Below are 22,724 nucleotides of genomic sequence, written 5' to 3'. Positions count from 1 at the left end.
AAGAAAAGGCGGGTGGGTCGGGTTATTGGAAAAAAGGGCTGGGTCAGGGCGAAGGGAGAACGGGTATAGGGCAAAATGGGCTGGGTTTTAGTTGGTTTAGTAAAAGAGGAAAGGGTTTTGGGCCTCATATTTTCTGGTGGGCTGGGAGAAATAATCAAGTTGGAAGGTTGGAACAAAAATCCTAAATTGTTCTCAAACGGATTCAAGGGATTGAATTGGTACAAATTAATTTAAAGAGCTTCATAATCTAAACGTAAAATAATAATTGACTTAATTATAAATTAACTAATCAATATTATATCTAAGCTAGTTAGTAGACGTTTATGTAAAGTAAAATCTTTTGAGACGATTTTCGAATAATCATGCAATATACTTATTATATACATAGTTATGTAAGACAAATATATTATATAAAAAATGATGAAATTACTTTAAGTAACTTGTAATATATATATTTATTGTTTATTTTTTCTCTTTTTTTTTTATTTTGAATTTTTATAAACTTAATTTTTTAAATCGTTTTTAGAATTACGAAGCACGTTAATTAATTTATATCAGGGAGGGCCAAAATTGGGTGTCAACAACTGTCCCTCGTTTTACTTGGATTGATGCAAGAAATCCGAGAAAAACGAAATTGATCGATCAAATTGAACGACCACATATTCATCTAAGAAAGGGATTTTGGTACGGACTTAGGAATTATGGTCGGACCCCAAAATGGGTTTCCGACATATCTCAGGATATATGAGAATTCAGGCCAGTTGCAGTTCGATATGCTTGCTTTAACGCATGATTTTGGAAGGATTCAAAAGTCATCCCGATATCGAATTATGAAGGGACCGGAATGCTCGAGAATAGGATTTAAGAGCGAATGTTAGAATACAGCCGAGTCTTGAAACCGTGCCCACCTACATATCCTAAACAGAAGGAATCATGCTGTTTGTAGTTTGACTCGATCGGTTGAAAAGGAAATCTATTATGCTAGATGACCTTTGGTTCGAGATGAGTAACAAATTAAGTCGAGTATGAAATAGAGGCTTGTAACCTCTTAGTCATGAATGTGGCGCACTTCACACCCATAATTAAGAACTCACACAGACATAATTTCCAAATTCTTGGTGCACTGTTACTCAGATTGGAAACTTGCTTCCGGCAGATACCAAAATTTCCGAATGCGAGATCGAAACTGAAAAAAACCAAAGAAAAACGCACATGCCTTCTAATAGGGGTGTCGTTTGATTGTGGTGGAAGTCTCTCCTCTGCTCGCGTCCTAAGAGTTTGACAATCCTCTTTGGACTATGTCCCAGTTCGCTGCCAATAAAAGATCCACGTTGTGCTGCATCACTTTTGATGTCGTCCGCACCTGTGGTTTTCTTATGGAGAATTCATCCTTTCAGATGCTCTCGACAAGGCTGAGATAAAACTCGTCAGCAAACAAATTCAATCAAAATGGGAGATAGTGTCTTTTACCGTGCCGACACTTAATTGCTCTCCTCGATATTTGACGTCAACTCGACCGATTTGACGTAAAGCAAATAAAGCTTATGTCTTGTGTTTATAATATAATCTTCAATGCACTCTTCATTGGATGTCAAAATTAATAAACCTGATGCAATGCTAATATTTTCTTCGTTGCTTTCGATGATTCTCTTGGCATTCACTATTGCCAAATAAAGATGCAGTTGATGTTGAGGGGTAAATATTTTCCTTGAGATGCACGAGCCTCCTTTAGCAGTGCATGATTTCTTGCGGGGCATGTTTAGCTTCCCGAGATGTGTGATTTGTTGTGGGGTATGAATATCTTTCCGCGATGCATAAATTTCTGCGAGGCATGAATATCTTCTCGCGATGCATAACTTTCAACGAGGCATAGAATCTTCTCGCGATGCATAAATTTCTGCGAGGCATGAAATCTTCTCACGATGCATAGCCCTCGGCGAGGCATAAATATCTTCTCGCGATGCATGAATATTGATTTTCGATGCATGAATATTGACTCGCGATGCATGATCTTCTGCGATGCCTGAATATTGATCCGCGATGCATGAATATTGACTCGCGATACATGATCTTCCGCGATGCATGAATATTGACTCGCGATGCATGATCTTCCGCGATGCATGAATATTGAATCGCGATGCATAAATATTGACTCGCGATGCATGATCTTCCGCGATGCATTAATATTGACTGCGATGCATGAATATTAACTCTTGATGTCATCCTTGGTACTAGATGAAGATAGTGCTTCAATCGAGCAACATAGTAATCTTCTGGGTGCTCTCTGGATAATCATATCATCTCCAATGATGATAACAGTAAAACGACTTCTTGATAGTTATCATCTTGACCGATAATAAAATAACTGACCCCTCTGGGTAATGCATAATACCATGTCCGACATTATAACGCAAATGACGTCCTTTACGAAAACCATAAACTCTTCCTTGACATTTTTGCTTGATTCACCTTCGAATCTAGCTGGACTTTCTTTATAAATTTCATGTTGTTGGAAATTGATTGAAATAAACATATCATATTCCCAAGTCTCTAACATAAGCGACATAAGATGATTCCTGATTCTAGGAAAACAATTGATTTTGGGATAGTTTTCTCCTCCTTTGACTTCTCCATATTCATCCATCGGAAGAATTTGCTGATTTCACAGCAAAGCTATAAACCTGCGTCCACAGAAAAATTGTTTAGTTTTAAAAATGAACTGGTATGTGTCGATTTCTTTAGTTGTCTGCTCCTTGTCCTGCTATCTCCGGTTGATTTCCCGATCTCTCAACTCTTGATAGATAAGACAAAATATTTTACGCCAAGACAAAATGAAACGTAAAAGGGAAAAATTTAAGAGAAATAAATTTTCGAGAAATAGTATCTGAAAAAGGTCACTGCCAAGTCATGTCATATCAGGCTTAACAAACTTCTTTGAGACTGATGCTTGGAGGTCTATCTGATTATTCGCTGGGGAGTTTTCAAAATCACTCCGGACGAGTAGATTCATGCTGAAATTTTGAGGCCATCCTCAAAATTTCTGTCCCAGTTGACTGTCTTGCTTATCATTCAACTGTAATTGAGTAGATTGTGGAATTTTTGAGATTTTCTCAAAAATAATGTCCCAGTTGTGAATCTCGAAATATCTTCAGTCTTGACTTGCTGAGGAAGAATCTTCTTCTCGAGAATTTTCGAGTCCCTCTCAAAAATTTTGTCCCAGTTTCTATTGTAAAGAGGAATAGAAATCTTACGGGCGATATGACCTAACCCCTGTGGCGCCTACGTATCCTATAGAGGCAGGAATCAGGTCAAACGTAGTTCCCCCCTCAAAGGTTGACAAAATAAGAAAAACTACAAAGAAACCGACCGAGGCCAACATAGGCCACCTACGTATCTCATTCTTGAGAATTCAGGTCGAACGTAGTTCAAATACAAAGAAAGAATTAAAGGGGATAAATGGGGTGACCGAAGCCGACATAGGCCGCCTACGTATCTCGTTCTTGAGAATTCAGGTCAGACGTAGTTCATTACAGGAGGGATAAGAATTTAAGCAAAATGAATACAAGCAAACAGAATGATTACAAGCAAATAATAGAAATGCAAACCGCAGCTTCACACGTAGTATCTCTTGACAACGTCTGAGTTGATAGGTTTAGGCCATACGGTGCCATCCATCTCCGACAGGACCAAAACACCTCCAGATAATACTTTACGAACCATGTAAGGACCTTGCCCGTTTGGTGCGAACTTTCCTTTGTACTCGTCTTGATGAGGAAAAATACGCTTAAGAACCAACTGACCTACTTCGAAAACTCTGGCTCTTACTCTCTTGTGAAAGGCACGAACCATTCTCTGCCTATATAATTGACCATGACAGACGGCAACCATTCTCTTCTCATCAATCAAAGTTAGTTGATAAATCCGCTTTCTGACCCATTCATCATTACTTAACTCATCTTCTTGGATGATTCTAAAAGACGGTATCTCGACTTCAGCAGGTATGACTGCTTGTGTTCCATATACAAGCAAATATGGAGTGGCTCCAATTGATGTTCTGAATAAAGCATATGGTAACATCTCATGCCAACCTCGATGCTTATCAATCATTTTCCTCAAAATCTTTTTGATATTCTAATTGGGGCCTCCACAGCTCCGTTCATTTGGGGACGATAAGCGGTTGAGTTTCGGTGAGTAATCTTAAATTGCTCACATATATCGTTCATCAAGTGACTAGTGAGATTTGCACCATTGTCGGTAATAATGGATTCTGGTACTCCAAACTTGCATATCAAATTGTTGCGAACAAAATTAGCTACAACTTTCTTGGTTACCGACTTGTAAGAAGCTGCTTCCACCCACTTGGTGAAATAATCGATAGCAACCAAAATTAATCTATGTCCATTAGAAGCGGCTGTCTCTATCGGACCGATGACATCCATTCCCCAAGCTACAAATGGCCAAGGTGAACTCATAGCATTAAGTTCGTGAGGTGGCACTCGAATCAAATCACCGTGCACTTGACATTTATGGCACTTTTTCAAAAACTTGCAACAATCATTCTCCATATTCATCAAAAAATAACCGGCTCGAAGGATCTTTCTTGCCAAAGTGAGCCCATTCAAATGCGTGCCACAAACTCCAGCATGTATCTGTTCAATAAGCCTCGCAGCTTCGACGGCATCGACACATCTGAGAAGACCTAAGTCTGGAGCCCTCCGATAAAGGACTTCTCTACTTAAAAAGAAATTGAGAGACATACGGCATATCGACTTCTTCTGATTGGACGTAGCATCTTCGGGATAAGTACAAGACTCCAAATACTTCTTTATATCAAAATACCCAGGCAAACCGTCTGGTTCTGCTTCAACATGGAAACAATGGACTGGATGTTCTTTCAACTCTATATCCAAAGGATCGATATAATCTGTATCTGGATGTTTAATCATCGAAGCGATGGTGGCGAGGGCATCGGCCAATTCATTCTGCATTCTGGGAGTATGTCTGAACTCGATCTTACGAAATCTTTTGCACAACTTCTGCACATACTGTATGTAAGGTATAATCTTTGGGTTCTTCACAGCCCATTCTCCTTGAACTTGATGAATCAAAATATCTGAATCTCCAATAACCAACAACTCATAGACATTCATGTCAATGACCATTTTCAATCCAAGAATACAAGCTTCGTATTCGGCCATGTGGTTCGTGCAATTAAATTAGAGCTTAGCCGCCATAGGATAGTGCTGACCATATTCTGACACGAAGACTGCTCTAATACCTTTACCTTGATGATTTGCTGCTCCATCAAAGAATAATCTCCAACCTGGATATGCTAGAGAAATATCCTCACCCACGAATGACACTTCTTCATCGTGAAAATAAGTCTTAAGTGGTTCGTACTCTTCATCAACGGGATTTTCCTCTAGGTGATCAGCCAAAGACTATGCCTTTATCGCTTTTTGAGTCGCATACACAATGTCAAATTCACTCAACAACATTTGCCACTTAGCTAACTTTCCGGTCGGCATCGCCTTCTGGAAGATATACTTCAGTGTATCCATTCTGGAAATGAGGTATGTAGTATAAGAAGACAAATAATGTCTCAGCTTCTGGGCTATCCACGTCAATGCACAACACGTTCTCTCCAACAAAGTGTAATGAGATTCGTATGGAGTAAACTTCTTGCTTATATAATAGAAAGCCCTTTCCTTCTTTCCTATCTCGTCGTGTTGACCAAGTACGCATCCGAATGCATTATCTGAGACAGACAAGTACAGCAACAAAGGACTCCCTTCTCGCGGAGGAACCAATACCGGTGGATTGGACAAATAGTTCTTTATAGCATCAAAATCAGTCTGACACTCTTTAGTCCACTTTGTCGGGGCGTATTTCTTCAACAGCTTGAAAATAGGCTCACACACCATGGTTGATTGAGCTATGAATCGACTGATGTAGTTTAACCTCCCTAAGAAACTCATCACCTCTTTTCTCGTCTTCGGCGGAGGTAACTCTTGAATTGCTTTAATCTTAGAAGGGTCGAGCTCGATACCCCTTCTGCTGACTATAAATCCCAACAACTTTCCGGCTGTAACTCCAAAAGCGCATTTGATGGGATTTAACTTCAAGTTGTAACGAAGCAAACGATCAAAGAATTTCCTTAGATGTGTCAAGTGATCCGAACTCTCACGGGATTTGATTATGACGTCATCCACATAAGCTTCAATCTCCTTATGAATCATGTCGTGAAATATGGTCGTCATAGCTCTCATGTAGGTGGCACCAGCATTCTTGAGGACAAACGGCATCACTTTGTAATGATATACACCCCAAGATGTAATGAAATCTGTCTTTTCTGCATCTTCCTCATCCACCAGAATTTGGTGATAGCCTGCGTAACAATCCACAAATGACTGCATTTCATGCTTAGCACAGTTGTCAATTAAAATGTGAATATTCGGCAGCGGAAAATTATCCTTCGGGCTAGCTTTGTTGAGGTCTCTGTAGTCGACACAAATCCTGATTTTCTCGTCTTTTTTGGCGACCGTACCAACGTTGGCCAGCCAAGTTGGATATTGTGTCACTTCCACCAATCGGGACTCTATCTGCTTGGTGAATACTTCCTTAATCTTTATACTCAGTTCAGGCTTGAATTTCTGAGTTTTTTGCTTCACCGGATCGAACCCCGGGTTAATCGACAGCTTATGAGATACGACATTGGTACTCAACCCTTGCATGTCACGAACTTCCCAAATGAACACATCTATATATTCAGCAAGCAAATGAATTAGGCCCTCTTTCCTATCTTCATTTAGGTGGATGCTGATCTTAACTTCTTTAACACATTCTAGATCCCCCAAATTTAACGTTTTTGTTTCCTTTAGATTTGGTTTATGCTGATTTTTGAACTGCCGAAATTCCTCGCCGACATAATCTGGTTCCTTACTTTCTTCTTCGTAATCGTCAACCTCGTCATTACCAACCCCATTTTGTTCATTCAGCTCGTGACATGACATGACATTGGAGGGTCTAAAAATTATGTTACTGAAATTATAAACAGACAAAGTTAGGAAAGTAAAGTATAACAAATGAATAAATAAATACAGTTCAAAAACAGAAGAGGCTTTCATTCCATTTGGAAAACAATGCAAACTTTGGTTATGGCATAGGGTTATGTTGCCTTTTTTGAACATCACGATGGAAATTCAAAAATTCAAAATAGTTAAAGATATGCAAAATGGTGGGTCTCGGGCCTCTTCCGGACTACCACCGATTTTAATGTGCATTAAATGGTGCCTTTATACCGAGGAGTTCGGGGGATCAGGATGGGCATAGAGGTCCAGTTTTGCAGCATCTCTCCTGGCTCAGCGTCGCGGATACCAGCTAGCTCGACCTCTTCCTCAACAACAGCATCGATCTCCTCGAAGAGGTCACAGATTCCTTCCCCAAGGTCTTCATGCTCGGCATACTCCCGGATTGGAAAGGATTGATACAGATGTGGGATCGGCTTAGCCAATGCTTGATCATCTTTTCTTCTTCATCTTCATGTCATCATCTGTGGGGATGTACCCCAAACCATATCTGGATCTTTTAACTAGGACCGGAACAGGCTTAATAATTCCTTGGGAATCTCTTCCCAATCCGAAACCCATTTCAAAACCATTCTACAGCATTACAATGGCTATCATCTTGTACACGGTAGGCATGGGAGTCTGTGGGGCCAAGTCTTCACCGGTGGCATTCACCAGCTGCACCGTGTAGAAATATGTACGTCGCTACATCTCATCAATGATAGGCACCTGTTTGCCAAAGTGACTCCCTTCGCCATGAATGACCAGCTCTTCATTCTTCCACACGAGCTTCATCATCTGATGTAAAGTAGAAGGGACAGCTCAAGCCATATGGATGAAAGGCCTTCCCAGAAGAAGGTTATAGCTCGTATCGATATCCAATACCTGAAATTGTGCGTTGAATTCCACTTGGCCCATTTGAATGATCAAATTCACCGCCCCCAACGTATTTCTATGAACCCCATCAAAGGCTCTCACGTTAACTTGGTTTTGCTCAAGTTTCGCAAGGTCAAACCTTAGCTGCCTCAACGTCGACAACGGGCAGATATTCAGACTAGATCCATCATCTACTAAGACGCAGTTGACAACCTTTTCGAAGCATACCACAGTGATGTGCAACGCCTTGTTGTCTGACCTCCCTTCAAAAGGCAGTTCATCGTCACAAAAGCTGATTCGGTGCCCTCGAATAACCTGGTGAATCATGGCGTCCACGTTATCGCTGCTTGTGCCCGTAGGTGCGTACGTATCATCGAGAGCCTTCATTAAAGCCTGCCTGTGGGATTAAGAGCTCATCAGCAGGGCCCATACGGAGATCTGAGGTGGAGTCTTCTCCAAATGCTTGATGATAGAATAACCTTTTGGCTGCATTCTTCTCCAGAATTCCTCCGCTTCTCCTTCGCTTATTGGCCTTTTAGCATGATCCTTCTTCTGACCTCCGAGAGAAAACTCATCAGGAGTGTAACATCTTCCAGACCTGTTCATGCCTTGAGCAGCAGCAGTTTGAATAACGAACTTAGGTTTGACGAGAGTTTTTGATGGCACCAAAGCAACAACCTTTGCATGTGTAAAAATAACGAACTCTTTCTTCTCTTTGATGCTTAAAGAAGAAACAGACTTTTCCAAATCATCGTGAACGATGGGAGTAATCATTTTTGTTCCACACCAGTCGTCGTCTGTCTCGATCATATTGACATTTCTGCCTCCATGATTCAGCAACGGGTTGGTGTTGACATTTGGTGTCACTGGTTGGAGAGAGACTACCTCTTGATCACTCAAATCCTGAATTTTGTGCTTGAGGTTGATACAATCTTCAGTATCATGCCCAACACTGTTAGAACGATAAGCACATCTCTGATCGGGTCTGTAGAATTTTGAATTGACATCCACGGGTTTGGCCCCACAGGGTGGATGTATTCAACCGCATCCAGTCGCTCGTACAGCTTTGTTTGGCTTTCAACGAGCGCAGTGAAGTTCCTTGAAGGTTTCTTCTCAAATCTGGGTCGAGGAGGGTCGTAACTGCCTTGTTGAGGAGGAGGCACTTGTTGATAACTTCTGGTATATGGACGAGGATTTTAGCTTCTGGGATATGAATTTGTTTGGTAGTTTGGCGATGGAGCTTGGTAATTAGGAGGGGAATTTTGGTATAGTGGATCTTGGACTTGATAAACAGGAGGGGGTGCTCGGTAGCTTGACTGCACGTTAGCACAGTTGGGAGCAACACCCTGGTAAGGAGATGGAATTTGGTAAGGTGGAGGGTGATTCGGGTAAATGGGAGATGGATTTTGGTAATTTTGGGGGTGGACTTTGGTACTGTGGAGCTTGGATGTTTGGATAAATGGAGGTAGCATTCTGATTATAGGGATGACTAGATTGCGTGTAGCACGATTGGTAGGACTTTGGGGAAGGCCGGGAACAACCTTGGGAATATGATGAACTTCTGGGGGTTTTCCTTCCCCCGTACGAAACAGATGCGATTTCTTCTCGTTTCTTTTTCAACAACCCTGAAGATCCAGGCGATGCGGCTACACGGGCTATTTTTCATGATTTTAAATCGTCTTCGATAGTCTCACCAATCTTGACTATCTCGGCAAACTTTGCTCCAACGAGCAACATAATTCTATCATAATATTCTGGCTCTTGCACGCACACGAATACCTCAACGATTTCTTTCTCAGACATGGGTGGTCTCACCCTTGCCGCTTCTTTTCTCCACTTATAGGCGAACTCCCTATAGCTCTCGGTTGATTTTTGCTTCATCTTCTCTAATGAGTATCGGTCTGGAACAATTTCTACGTTGTAAGAAAATCGATCGATGAAATCTTTTTCCAATGCATTCCAGCTGAGCCATTTCCTGGTTTCATGTGATATGAACCATTCGAGAGCTTCTCCGCGCAGGCTTCGGCTGAAGCGCCGCATCAATAAAGCTTCATCCCTTCCAACTCCCACGAGCTGGTCACAGTAGGCTCTTAGATGAGCCATAGGGTTGCCCACTCCTCTGAAAGTGTAAAACTTTGGGATCTTGAACCCTTCCGGAAGGTTCAAATATGGATGAATACATAAGTCTTCATAACTAAGCCCTGCGATATCAGGGACGCGTTGAAACTCTTTCATGGCTTTCTTGATCTCTTCCTTTATGTCGACCTTTACCTCTTCCTTTGCCCTCCACTCCTTTTCCTGTTCCTCATAATGGTCCAGCTCAGAACCATGCACATCGTGCTCGGCAGGGACGAGAATTTGGAAAGTGGCTCTTTTTGGTAAGGGTGGAGCTACAGAGGGGCTCTAAGCGTTTTGAGCGGTTTGATAATTATGTGGGTACGTTTGAGGATTGGTATTCTAATTTAAGTGGTGGTGGGGTGTTTGGGGATTGAAAGTATTTTGGTTTTAATTTTGTGGTGGTGGAGCGGTTTGATGGTGGGTATTTTGAGGATGAGGTGGCATTTGGGGGTGGTTGTTTACAGGAGGAGGTGGAGTTTTGTAGGATGCGGAAGCATATTGGGGATTTTGGGTTGTCAGATCTATAACTGCCGGATTCTGAACAGGTGTAGATGGCTGGTTTTGAGTTGGATCCATATTTGAGGAAGGGAAGTAGATTAGAGGCCTCCCATCAGCAGCGTTAGCAGCAAATCCTGGTGGAGGCAGATCCTATCTCCTTTGCATTTCTACCCTCATCTCTTCAATCTGTTCCATCAGCTGTAGATCAACTCATTCTGGTCCGCTACGGTGGTTTGAGCCACCACAACATCAGTCAGGCTCACTTCTTCGTTATTATCCCCCATGACAGTCTTTCCTTTGTTTGAGGTTTGTTTAGGGAAGAATCTGTGGGACCTTTTGATCTGGTGAAATAGGGATGATCTGCCAGGTTTTAATCGACACAGATCAGTTTCAAAGTACCTGAGAAGGAAAACAAATCAAAGGCAGATTTGTCAGTGCAGATTCAGAATACAAAATGCATAATATCACACAAAAAGAGCAGATAAACATACAAGTTGCTTTGTTTAAGGATATCTTCAACACACAGTGAGGACGGAAACTTGTTTTTTAACAAACAGGATTTTGCTTGTTTTAGTTTTGACAGTGTCTACGAAATGCTAAATCACGTTGAGCTAAAGTCTTCTTGCAGTTGCTCTTTGACGTCCGTTGATCTGGTCTTCGTATCTTCTCGTAACATGAAGGGGAGAATGAAAATTTTTAAAGATAGGGGCTGGGCCTGGGGAGGATGCCTACGTATCTCACAAGGAGAATTCAAGCCCAACGTAGTTCGAGTATAAAATAAAACATTTTCATTCATTCATTCATTATGATTACAAGGAAATTGAAAGGCAACAATAGAGCTCTTAAAAGATAAAATGATGATGACAGGTTAGTAATTTCCTTTCTTGCTGCAGCATTAGTCTCCTCCTTTCAGACGTCATAGGGATGGAGGCTTGTAGACGATTTCCTCATCGTCGTCTTCCTCAGTCGCTTCGGGGTGAGCGTTGTTGGGACCACTATTGGCTCCTGGCTAGTAGAGGGGTATTTTTCGCCTATTTCCGAAGTTTATCAATCATGTTGCTGTGGAAGGCTTTGTTCTTCTTCCTCAGTGCAGCCATCCTTTCTCTCATGGAGGCGAATTCTTCCATTTCCACCGTCAGCTCCTCATCAAGTGACATGTTTTTGGCTAACAGAGCGGCTGTCTCTGATTCTATCCTCGCCTCCCTCGCTTCTCTTTCTTGCACTTTCAATCGAAGCATGTCCGACTTCTCTCGCAAGTCTTCTGTCTCCATTTCAACATCTTTCTTTCTCTTCATCTGTGATGCTAGATCCTCATCCAGCGTCACGGTCGCTGCTTTGTAGATTGCGGTGGTCATGTCCACTCTGGGCCCTTCTTCCTTGGCTTCTTGAATTTCCCGAGTGATCTGTTCTATCTTCCTTTGTAGTTCTTCTCCAGTGAATTCCATCTGAATGTTCTTATCTTTGTCCATAGCAGTGATTTTGCCTTTCCTGAGATGGTAGAATGAATGTTTTAGGATTTGTGATATAGGAGGTGGTCTTTTGAGTGATAAACTTAAGACTTGGAAATTTTGGTCGGACATTTTATACTAGTGTCTTCTGCATATTCTTTGGAAATTTCTGGATAGAAGCGGGTTTACGGTATCCTCATTCATAGCAACATAACACATAAGCAGTTAAACACACATATATCGCGTCTTAAAACATATAGGGGGACCCTTTTGTGCCAAGGGTAGGCCTAGCGTATTTGAATGATGTACGTGTGAATTTAAACCAAATAAATAATTCCCCCCAAAATAAATTTTTAATAGTGAACAATAATGTTCACAAAGGGGAAATAGAGGATAAAATATTAAAGACAAACCCACGCATGGGCCATTTGAAAGTGCAATAAGGCAAGACCACGAGGGGATGAAAATAACGTAAATACATATAAAAAAAACAACGCATGGGCGAAGTCCACTATACGCTCCAGATGATCCTGCTCCGTCGCCATCTCCCTGAGTCTTGTATTTTTGAAACATATATCTCAACATCAGCAAGAATCCTTTACCCAGGCGTCGTTTGTCTTCCAAGCTTTCGTATGACATCCTCTCGATTTTTTCCTTGATCCAAGTAGCGAAATCATCATAACCACTCCTCAGTCTTTCCACTTCTTGAGTCACCCTCTCAAGAGTATCTTGGTTCTCGACAAACTTAGCGTATACCTCTTTGGCCTCTTTTTTTATCTCTTGTAGCTCGGCCATTGCTTTGGCTTCTCTGTCCGTTATGCTGCGAATGCTGCGCGGGGTTTTGGAGGAGATGTTTTGTATGTCCTTCTTCAGCCATTCTTTGTAACCCTTGTCATATCCAGCATTGAATCGATCAGGGGCGATGGTGTCTTTATCCATACGCTTGGCACTTTTCCATTCTCTGAACGTTTCAGACGCGTCGTGCACTCTATCATCTCCAATATCGTACACATAAGCGCCATAGTACACTTCTCTGGGTACAGTTTGTCTCCTTCCGAACTGTCACAAGACTCGAAAGGGTGCATAAGGGCGAATCCCTCGAATACCTGGGAGAGGAAGTACAATCTGTCTGCGGCTCTCCACAACGACTTTTTTGGAGATGAAATGGTCAAGCATCCATTGGAGATCCTCTTCTCTCAATTCGGAGAAAATTTGAGCCCATCTCCCCCTTGTTCTCGGATTGTCCATATTTGCCCAGTACAACAGGTCACAGTTCTTGTTGTCAAGAGTATGCAGCTCCCGAGTTCCAGCACCCTTCGCTAAATGGCTGAGGATCCACCACTGAAGGAGTAAGTTGCATCCTTGGAAGTATCGATGTCCCTCTTTGCACTTTCCCAAGGCTCGATACATGTCGGACATGATGACCGGAGCTATAGGGTAGTATTTTGTTGTCCCTTGGTTCTCATACCCTTTGAACAAGGAATGCGCGAGTGTCATAACTCGGGTATTCATACTCATACTTGGACCATGTGGGAGTACTATTGTTCCCAATAATGCTACAGCAAATGCTAATGGACGAATTTCATTCCATTCTCTGTAGGAGATTTTTAAATCTCGGTTGTAAGTGGCGTAGAAGCTTGCAAGTCCAAATCGAATATAAAGATCTCTGAATGCTACATGGGATTCTTGGCACCAGTAGGCAAAGTCTTTTCCCAACCCGAACCAGTCCGCAATATCTTGTACCGAGGGCTTATTAGGGATAAAGATGTCTTCTTGTTTTCTCGCTCTCCTTTCTATCCAGTACCTACCGTGTCTATACAGTCTATGATCTCCTCCAAAGTCGAGGAAATTTCAGCGGTTCCGAATCGAAAGACCATTCTTTGGCTATCCCAATATCCCGTAAGGACCTCAATTAGTTCTGGCCAACCGCTCATGTTGACTAATTCTGTTAATGCACCCACGTATTTGTTGAGGGTTCTCCAATGATCCCCATCCAAATTATCATACCACATTGTGAGTTAAGGTGGTGCTGAGACGACCATGTCGAACTTTGGAAAATGGTCCATATCTGCAAAACAAAAACTAGTTAGGTTTACCCACCCCAAATTTGTTTTTCACACGTACATCATTCAAATGTCACATAAAATGATGTGTCGTGAGGTCGAAGACCTTAGACACGATTTTGGCGGTTTTCTACTAAATGGACTTAATAAACCTTGGGTATTAAGTCGTCTTAGGCTAATGCTTAATTTTTGGTTTTGGTTTCTCTCTAACCTAGGCTTACTAGAATAGTTTTCAAATTAACGGTTACCCGAGTCGGACAAACATCGGGTGAAGCTACCAAACCACACCGGATGACCGCATTCTGACTATTTGTTTGATACTTCCAAATGAACTTTTGTGTATTTTCTTAAGAAAGCCGTGGAAAGCCACGTAACTCTTGTTGTCTTAATGCAAACTAGTTTCCAATTGGCGGAAGTATGCCATGAAATGCAACAAGTCAAAAATATAGGTAAAATAGACAAGTAAGCAATTATTACAAATAGCCAAATAGAGTTAGTTTTAAGGTTAGAATCCTCCTATATCTCCAGCAGAGTCGCCATTTCTGTTTTATCGGAAAAAGGAAAAATATTTTTTGTTTCAAAGAGTTTCCGACTTTTTAGAGTTGCCACTTAATTTTGAGAAAATTAAGAAAATCTTTATTTCCAAAAGACTTAAACAGATAAAGTCACTTGAAAATATTTAAAAGGGTTCGGGGATTCTTATTAACGTCTTAGGAAGCTTTTGAAAGCACCTAAGACGTTCCGCTTAACTACGGCTATCCGACAACTAACTTTGTTTGGCTAAAATCGATCTAACTTAACCTTATATGAAAATCGTTTAGAGTTTGTTTAAAAGAAGTATTAGCCTACTGTCTAAGTAGGAGTTAGTTTGCCAATTTTATTTATCTTTTTTTAGAATCCGCTTGAAATTAATTTTAAGTCGATAAAACATTTATGGCGTTTGCGGGGATTTGGATTCTTTAACTTTAATACTACCGGAAAAAAAAAGCAACTAAGCAAACGAAAATAAGAGAGAGAGAGAGTTGGGTCCGAATCCGGGTTATCTGTTCGCCTTGACCGGTATTTGGACCCACTTGTTTTTGGGTTTTGACCCATTTGTCTTTTGGGTTTTCGACCCATTTTCTTTCGTACCTGTCTTAGTCTAAACACAAAGTAAATACAATAAAGTAAAAGACATCAAGGGCTTATGCCCAAAATAAATACAATGCGAAATGCGAGAAAAAATAAGAGTGGGCCTTCTAATCCCAATTTCTTCGACTATCCTCAATTCTTCAAACTTCGGATCTGTACGCTGAATTTTATGGATTGACTCAAAAGATGAGATTAAGCCTTTGTGACTCTCTCGAGGTGCAAAGGAGGTGGGAGTTCAATGATGAACTCAACGTAATTTCACATGTTAAAAGAACAAACATAAACATTAGTGTCCGCTTGACAAAAATTGGAACTTATACTTGAAAGATACAAATAAACATGACAACTAATTGCTCAATATAATCAACATTTTTGCTCACTGAAAAGGCAACAAAGTTTTAACAAAGCAGACAAACAGGGACATTCGTTTCACTCACAATTTTCGAGAAACAAGAAGGCAATATTTCCAACACTAAACCAATATAACAGATGAGGCATTTTCGAAGGAAATCGTTTCGAAGCCTTATGAATAAATTAATACCAAATAAAGCTTGGCCTTTTATACAGCGGGGCAATTAATATATAGTAAAAAAACATGCTCTGACAGTATGACACCAAATAACTACTCAAGAGCAAAATGCGAAGATGCGAGACAATCGACACATAAGACACATAAATGCACATTTAGAGGCTTAGGAATTCAAAAACACATTATAAAAATAGAGAAAGAATATGAACTAAAAATAGTAACAACAGTCATAATAATAAAACAACAACTGGGAAATAACGATATGTATGACACTTTGATGAAACGCAGATTTAGAAGCATCTAATATCACTGAAAATATACATAAATATCACATTATAATCTTGGCCACAAATTCAAGATTTTAGTCGGCTTACAACAATGAACAAGGGCCAGCATCGAAAGGGATGAAAACACAGCCCTCAACCAAGCATAAGACAAACACAATACGTAAAGACTTCATCAAACCCAACTTGCCTTGAGAAACATATATACCCAGATTTTTAAACAGAATTTCAAATAGCGTAAAGAAGTATATATCATTCAGGTTGTTGAGATACAAACCTACTGCCCCTTTCAACATAAATTCAAAGTTGAAAAGACTAAACCATGATGAACAAGAAAAACACCATAGTATCCTCATCTGAAAATAAGCTAATATGACAATGCTCAAGAAGGTATACCATGAGACTCATGCATGAACCTGCTCTGATGGATATTCTTTTTCGATTAAACTAGATTAAAAAAAAGAGTTTGAAACACGATTCCGGATAAGATAGAACAACGCCAAGAAGCAACACATGCAGACCCCTCAATCTAATTTGAAGACGCTACAAACGCCTAAAGAAGAGAAAAAGAACTTAAATAGATCCTAAACTTCAAGAAGGAAACTCGAAACTGCTAGCTATAGATTTGCTATACATAAAGGGTGGACGACCAGATCGAGTAGACAACCAAAGACGCCTATTCCCGATGCATTAAACGGTACTGATTGAGACGACGAGAAACAAAAAAAGACTGCGAAGCGACTGACTAAGAAACTAAAAAAAAACTAAAATCCTAATTAAACAAAATAATAAAAAACAAACACAAAACTCATCTCACGCTTCAACTATTCTAACACCAACTCAAATGTTGACATCTCGATTCATTCTTACAACTTGAGGTGAAAAAATGAAATATATGATGTCGAGTATTAAGCAAGCAAAGAGAAGATTCTGCAAAATATTCCAGAAAAAAAAAACGAACTCGAAAGTAAGAATAACGATACAATACTTCATATAAGGCAAGAAGAAATGATTAGCGAGTCTTCGAAATTATAACTCGATACTATGTTGTACAAGGACTAAGAATGCAATGGTTTAAGAAGCTCTTAGTTCACAACATACTCAAACTAGCATAAAACAACCTATTAACAAGCATATCATAAACAAGACAAAGAAATACAGAGGGTTAAAGAGGGTTTTACCTTTTTATGGGCAGCGAACAAGGAAAAATGAGAGAAAAGGAAACTTTCCACGACTGAAGTTAGATTCCAAGAAGTCCGGCGAATCTCGACAACCCGAAAAAAAAAAAGGACAAGAACTGAGCTCTATCTAATGTATTCAGTTGTTTCACTCTATATCTACTGCTAAATCTTTCCTACTAAATTTCGACTGAAGAAATTTTAATTATTTTTCGCAAGCTCTTATAACTCTCTCTGACTATCTTCAATAAAACTCAAAAAAGATAAAAAACATCTGCTCAAGAAAAAATCCCCCCCAGATAATGGATGAAGAGAATATATATAGCGGAACTTTAGGGTTTTCGATTTGGGGGGAGGAAAAGGGTAAAATCGGCAAATGAGTTCTTCCCCCAAAATTTGAATTTTTCAGAGGATAAAGAAGGGCAAGCTGGAATTGATACGAAAATGTACCAATTTCAACGAAACTTGCCGCGGAGCTGCTTGATCTTGACGCTGGTACACGAGAAATGCGGAGATGAAGACATCTGGCTGCCAAGGACGAAATAAAGCCGTTGGAATCGTATAAACTGGAGAGGGACGCAGGAGGAAAAGGACAAAGGGATCGTACTATGCTGTTGTACACACCCAAGGCATGAAGAACTGATGCACCAACTAGGTTTTAAGGTTCCGCGTGAGGCGCGTCATCATCGCTTTTGAGTTCCTTTGGAAGTGAAGATAGGTAAGCCGGGTCGGAATAGAAACAAACAGTGGGCTGGGATTTTCTGGTGTTGGAGTCGTTTCTGCAAAAAAAAAATTTGTGAAGAAGAGAAGGCGGGTGGTTCGGGTTATTAGGAAAAAGGCTGGGTCGGGGCGAAGGGAGAACGGGTATAGGAGAAAATGGGCTGGGTATTAGTTGGTTTAGTAAAAGAGGAAAGGGTTTTGGGCCTCATATTTTCTGGTGGGCTGGGAGAAATAATCAAGTTGGAAGGTTGGAACAAAAATCCTTAATTGTTCTCAAACGGATTCAAGGGATAGAATTGGTACAAATTAATTTAAAGAGCTTCATAATCTAAACGTAAAATAATAATTGACTTAATTATAAATTAACTAATCGATATTATATCTAAGCTAGTTAGTAGACGTTTATGTAAAGTAAAATATTTTGAGACGATTTTCGAATAATCATGCAATATACTTATTATATACACAGTTATGTAAGACAAATATATTATATAAAAATTGATGAAATTACTTTAAGTAACTTGTAATATATATATTTATTATATATTTTTTCTCTTTTTTTTTTTGTTGAATATTTATAGAACTATATTTTTAAATCGTTTTTAGAATTACGAAGCTCGTTAATTAATTTATATCGGGGAGGGCCAAAATTGGGTGTCAACAGCCAAAATGGCAACTCATGTCTTAAACGTTTACTATTGAAATGAATAAGATCAAAGAACTTATGCTATATGTCTATAAGGCCTCTAAATCAAAGAGGGATGTTTGGACAGGACCCCTCAATCATCCTTGCAACTGAAAACTAGAAATAAGAGATAAAGATGTCCTCCGAAATGTAAGGAGGCTCAACAAGCTGCTCACTGTATCAACGGTGCGCCGGATGCCGATCCTAGTTACCTGCGTCTACATCATATAAGACGATGCAGGTCAACTGGCATCAGTACATTGAGTATACGAGTATGCGAGTTGGAATGTTGAACACCACTTAAGCTTGAAAAGGATATCAAGGAAACACTTAAGCTCTTCTCAACTTAGGAATAACTTAACTCAATGTAAAGCAATAAGACACATGCAATATATATATACAGTTGAAAAAACTTAGTTCATTAAAGAAAATGTAATAACTATTTCAACTTTACTTATATAATGAAGAAACATAGTTTATGTGAGAGATTCTCTAACCAACAACCACTACTATGAGCCTAAATGGTGATACAACATCTTTCCCATGCTGTCAGAACTGTCATATACTTTGTCGTCGCATAGAATTACTTAAATTAGTGGATCCACTAACTTAACTTAAGTAATCATCTAAAAGTGTGATCCTATAACACCCATGATGACGACATGGATTATGGAGACTTGAGTTAATATGAACTAGCATCCCCATATCGATGTTCAATACTACTCCCAAAAATATACTTCGCTCATGTGTTTTTAAAATAACTTCTTTGATAATTACTCAAATCTTAGCTCAAAGGCTCTCTTGGAATCGATGTTCCCTTTCTTTCTTAAATGCGAAAACATTTATAACTGTTAGTGACTACTCAGTTCGCTTATAAATTTTTGAGAAATGAACTCAACTCTTTACTCTTTACATAACTTGAAACTTGAGTTTTAAAAACAATACTAAAACATTGCTAAAGATTCTTGAAAACTTTTAAGAACTTTGCTTTGGCTTATTTCTTAACTTCTAGACTTGACTCATAACTTCTTTGACATTGATCTGAACTTGTCCTGAATAGGATTATGGATTCAAGGTTCATGATCTCATGATTAGAGATGATTTCATGAGGTTTAGAGGTACCTTAGTTGAAATTAACTAAGAAACATAGGTACATCAATAAGGAACTAGTATGAAAAAGTGGGGAAGGAATGGGAAGAAATGGCGTTCCTGATTCTCTGAGAAGTGTGGGGCGCCAATCCTCAAACTTTAGAGAGTTAGGTGGGGCACTCTGGCTGGCGCGACGCCCCAGAGTCCAAACATTAAAGACTAATTTTTGGGCTCTGAGAGGCGCGACGCGCCAGGGCCCTCCCCAAGCTTTCTCCGACTTTTCTCCTTCATTTTTCATCTCTAAACCCTATAAACGTCCACAGTTCTTTCCTCCCAAACACTTAGGATCATTAGTTCCCTCAATATAAAATAGATTTAACAAAAAAATTCACCAGAAAAATACAAATTAAATCAATAAGAGTCTTCAACACAACCATCAAGAACTCAATGAATTTTTATATATTCTTCAAGAACTCACCTTTTAGCATTCAAACAACTTAGATTCGCTGAAAACAAGATTGGCGTGTGGGTGAACTAACCCAACACTATATGATCTCACATACCTTTTTAGGGATCACCCACGAAGAATTCCACACGTAAAGCTTGAATGTTCTTGCCAAGCCCTGGAGTGAATTCTAAATCTTTCTAAATTGAACAACGTCTTATTTTACCCCAATTAATCCCTAAAAATGAATTAACATAATTGGATAAGGAAAAGAGAAAGGTTCCCTTCCTAAATCTGGATTGGAGATTCTTTAATCCAATAGTCCAACTTCTGAAAGACATAACTCACTCATACAAACTCGAAATCGCGCAAACTTGGAGGCGTTGTAAAGGTTATTCCAACCATATTTAGAACTACACCTAAATCTTCATAGGCTAGGAGTTATGGTCATTTGAAGTTGGCTAATAATTCACTTTTAACTTACATAAAATTTCCAGATTTTCCTATACTTTCCAAAATTACCTATTTCCTGATTTTTAACTTCTTCCTAGTTCTTTCTAGTTGCGAGATGTTACAACATTAGTAGATACTATTTATCAATCATAATTCTCAATTCATGTGCATACATAATCTCATATGTATAAAACTTTAAGAATTCCGATGTTTCCAAATAAATAAACAATTTTAGTTAATTATACAATGCTCATATAATTATCCATCAATTGGCATCAAGAGTCATGTTTGCATCTTTATAGATAACTTTTAATATACGTATGTGCAATAGGATGCTTTCGTAATTCAAAACGATAATAAATATATACAGATCATAATAGTTATATTAGGACTAAGAATATAAGTACATTTAATAGTTTAGAGAATATGTATTTGTTCGTTAGTCTAAAACAACTATATCTACTCGGCCCCGTTCAATAAATACAAAATATATTAGTTCAAGAAGTTGAAACTATACCATTTCCATAATCATGATAAATTACGTATAATGTTGTGCTACAATCGTACCTAATGGCATGTCCAATTTCCATCCTAGATTATGAACAAAAAACTTTATGCTCATAAGAATCGATGATTTAATCCTCTGTGCATAAGTTAAAACTCTACACACTAAATCATCTACTATATAAGTAAACAGACACCATAAACGAATATATGATCTATTAAAATTGAGAAAATATTTATTTTATAATAAATATTATATCTCAACATGTGGTTAATAGTATATATCCCAACAGTATCCCACTTAGGAGTCGTTTGGTGCAAAGATTAATAACCAGGGATTAGTAGTGCAGTGATTCGTAATGCATGATTTATTTTTATCAAGTGTTTGGTTTATTTTTTCCCACCTCATCTTGTGTTTGGATTATAGCTCTATAAAAAGCTTCTTCTCAATTATACCCTTGAATTGTTATGTAATTGGGGCATGGTAGATAATTATCGAACAATACTATTTTTTTTATAACCTTCTAACTAGCTATGGGAAGAAAAAATTAGTTGTCTTGTTTGTTATTTTATCACTTGAATTATTTGAGGATAAGTAATTGTCATCTTAATAAATTAATCATTCACAAAATGTCATTTTTCAATTAAAAAAAGATAAATCATCTACTTTTAAAATAAAAAAAAATAGTCAACAATGGTAAAATTGAATAAACCATCTATATGTACACATAAAATTGCAAGTTGGAGTTTTAATATGTAAAATTTTAAATTGTTTAAAATACCAATAATTAAAAAACAAGGAAAACCTAACTACCTTCATATCAACTGTAACAGATTCTGTTAACTACATCATAATAACATTTAAAATAAGTAACAAAAATAAGAAACATGTTATTTCAATAACCCCACCCTCCAATTTTTTATATTTATTTTTAAAAATGAATAGTGCAATTATGATAAAGAGATTGATATATCGATATATATATAGATTCTGATGTTTACCCATTTTGTCTATATTTGTATGAACTTAAACAAGTTGAAGTTCATATTTTTCCATTTAAGAAAATATGAGTTATTTATTAATTTAATATGGAAAAAATAGTTTCGTTTCACTTATATGGGCTAAAATTATCATCCCTAAAATAGCTTAAGTGCTCTTTTTTATCCTTATCGCATTTATTAACTACGTTGAGAGTGAAAACATTACTGAGATAATGTTAGTCAAAACACATGATACAATATTCAGAAGAACATCGAATAAAATCAAGCCCATTTTAAGCCCTCCTTATATACGATCAGAGAAAGCATACAAAGTGAAGGGTCTAAGTTGGACAAAAAAAAAAGTCAAAGTTCCTGTTATTAAATCAGTAGAGTAGGTTTTGTCTTGATATCATTATGTGCAAGTTGTATTTGAAAATCATAAATATTTGAATTTCAAATTTCTAAAACTTCAATTGATTTATTTTATATTCTTGTAAAGCGTAATGATCAAACCAAATATCAATTGAAATAAGTTCAAATGTTGGGGAAACATAATGAATTGTAGACGGCATGATATAGCACTTGTGTGATAAGAAAGATTAAATATATATATATATATATATATATATATATATATATATATATACGCGCGCGC

This window comes from Solanum pennellii, chromosome 9, assembly GCF_001406875.1.
Source record: "Solanum pennellii chromosome 9, SPENNV200".
NCBI lineage: Eukaryota > Viridiplantae > Streptophyta > Magnoliopsida > Solanales > Solanaceae > Solanum > Solanum pennellii.
This window is presented reverse-complemented; position numbering follows the sequence as displayed.